Raw genomic sequence first — 2,981 nt, forward strand, 5'->3', positions numbered from 1 at the left:
CCAGATCTCAGCTCACTACAAGCTCTGCCTCCCGGGTTCACGCCATTCTCCTGCCTCAGCCTCCCGAGTAGCTGGGACTACAGGCGCCCGCCACCTTGCCCGGCTAGTTTTTTTTTTTTTGTACTTTTTAGTAGAGACGGGGTTTCACCATATTAACCAGGATGGTCTCGATCTCCTGACCTCGTGATCCGCCCGTCTCGGCCTCCCAAAGTGCTGGGATTACAGGCTTGAGCCACCGCGCCCGGCTCAATGTTGTTCTTGTTTTCAAAAAGTAACCCAGCACACTTAAGGTTCACACAACCTGTGTAACTTTGCAAATACCAAGACCTCACCTCAATAAGCAAAATAAGGAATTTATTCCTCTAAGAATCCTAAGACATGTAGAAAAACCAAGTCTCGAGGATGTGGCTAGAACAAGAGACTCAAATGCCACCTATTATTTTGTTCTGTTTATCTCTGCCTGTCCCTTCGTCACTGCAATCCAGCTTTCTGGAAAGCCATAGCTTCCCCTATGAGAGGGAGTTTGACCTTGATTTCCTCAAGGCCCAGTTAAAAATTCCTGGGGAAGAAGCTCATTGGTTCAGCATGAGTCAGAGACCATCCCTGGGTCAGTTAGCTGAGGCCAGTAGGGTGGGGACATGCAAGAATCAGGACACTCTTGCCTTACTGTGGGGCTGAGAGCAGGCTGGGTAGACAGTTCTGTGGACGTCCACAGCTTATATCTAACCTGGACATCAGATGCTTTACAAGTGTTAGTAGATGTCCCTTCAGCAAGGGACAGCCCACATCTTTAGATGGTTGGAAAAAGGTCCTGGGCTAGGAGGCTTGCCCGGTGAGAAGGGAGGTGTGGGACTCCCGGTGCACAGGCAGCCTCCCCTTCAGCTGTCTTTTTACTCCTGTCCCTCCCCGTGTCCCACTCACACACCCCACGCTGTTGTGCCAGGTGTCTCTGTGGGTCGTCCTTGCAGAGTGAGCAGTGGAGCATGGGTGTGTGCTCTCATTTCAGACGCTTTGGCTGGCAGAATTCTTTCCCTGCTATTCCATTCCCATGCCACCCTTCCTCCTCTACCAGTAGGTCCTTCCTTGTGGAAAAATAGCTCTTCCAGTAGTAGAAACTGATCCTGGCTCTAAGAGCAAAAGGGGCAGAAGGGAGTTTTACTGGAATGACTCTGGGGTATCTCACAACCCAAGGGGGCTGTGGGAAGGTCAGATCAGGGCAGCTCTAGGACCTCTATGGTGGGAGTTCACGGACTCTATGGTGCTGTTGATTACATGACTCAGCTCCCACTGAGTCAGGCCCATTGCTGCTCAGAGCCACCCTCCCCCTTCCTGGGGAGGGAGTCAAGGGGCCCCAGTTTGGTCAGTTATGTGCCCTGGATCAGCCAGCTAGTGAGATGTCTGGCATATTAGATACCTGAAGTGAATAATTTTGTAACACCTCCCCAACAAAGTTATTTTCATTGGTAATCATGAAATACAGTTAATGTATGCATTAGTATAACTGATGATGATGCCAGGAAAGAAATGCAAACAGTGAAGAAACAATTTATTAAACTGTGTGTATACAGTCATACTAATAAAATATAAATAAACAATATGATACAAAAGAATTATTACAGTATAATAAAGGGCAAAGTAATGAAATAATACTTTTATTACATTAATTTTTTTGGAGAAAAGAAAAATTTAGACTTGCAGATTGGTCTGTCACAGCAATGAATGATAACAATATATCACAATTTTCATTTTCAGGTTGTAACTTTTGCAAACTTATAAATAATTTTATCAAAATTAATCTTTGCATATTTATCCTCAACAGTCAGTATAATCAGGTATGTCACTCTATCTTTGTTCATACTTCTTATTAATTTGAATTTAAAAATTCATCTGAAGAAACATATAAATAAATAGAAAAAGTTTTAAACAGAAAGATATGTTTAGCAGACTCACAAAAATCTCATTTCATAAGAAGTTCTAGAAATTACAATGCCATCCATGTTTTCATGTCTTAGGGAATGAGTCTAGTAGCTTTCAAATGCTGACACAGTTGAAACATTTCTTAAAAAATTAGAAAATTCATCATTTAAAAAATTGTAATATCTCTTTTATGTGTATCAAAACTCTTATTAAACAATAAGATCTGGGTTGCAAAAGAGGATTTATTTTTTGCACCTGTCTATAAGGGCTTGTTCACAAGTTAAACAGAAACGCAAGTGCAGTCATATTTTTTATTATTTTTAGTTAAAACTTCCAAAATTTTTGTTCTACAAAAATTAGAGTTACAAACAACTTCACAGCAACCTCTTCCCCCACCAAATAATTCCATTAAAAATGGGCAAAAGACCCAAGTAGACATTTCTCAAAAGAAGACATACAAATGGTCAACAGGTATTTGAAAAAATGTTCAACATCACTAATCATCAGGGAAATCCAAATCAAAACCACAATGAGACACCATCTCGCCTCAGAATGGCTATTATTAAAAAAAGACAAAAAACAACAAATACGGATGAGGATACAGAGAAAAGGGAACTCTTATACACTGTGGGTAGAAATGTAAATTAGTAAAGCCACTATGGAAAATGGTATAGAGTTTTCTCAAAAAACTAAAAATAGTACTACCATACAATCTAGCATTCCTACTGCTGGGTATTTATCCAAAAGAAAGTATATCAAAAGGATACCAGCACCCCATGTGTATTCTAGTACTATTCGCAAAAGCCAAGATATGGAATCAACCTAAGTGTTTATTGATTAATGAAGGGGTAAAAGAAAATGTGGTATAGATACACCATGAAATGCTATTCAGCCATAAAAAGGAATGAAATCCTGTCATTTGCAGCCACATGGATGGAACGGGAGGTCAACATACTAAGTGAAATAAGTCAGGCACAGAAAGACAAATATTTCACGTTCTCACTCATCTGTGGAAGCTAAAAAAGTTGATCTCATGGAGACAGAGAGTAGAATGATGGTTACCA

General features: G+C 40.6%; 1 non-coding gene across 1 annotated transcript; it reads right to left on the reverse strand.

Moving 5' to 3' along the window:
- Positions 1–2,095: 2,095 nt before the first annotated feature.
- On the reverse strand, positions 2,096–2,218 carry LOC116272360. Its single transcript, XR_004181070.1, has one exon. It is a non-coding gene; the product is annotated as a small nucleolar RNA SNORA40 (small nucleolar RNA).
- Between the last annotated feature and the right edge of the window lie 763 nt (positions 2,219–2,981).

The sequence above is a fragment of the Papio anubis genome, chromosome 1, assembly GCF_008728515.1.
Source record: "Papio anubis isolate 15944 chromosome 1, Panubis1.0, whole genome shotgun sequence".
Lineage (NCBI taxonomy): Eukaryota > Metazoa > Chordata > Mammalia > Primates > Cercopithecidae > Papio > Papio anubis.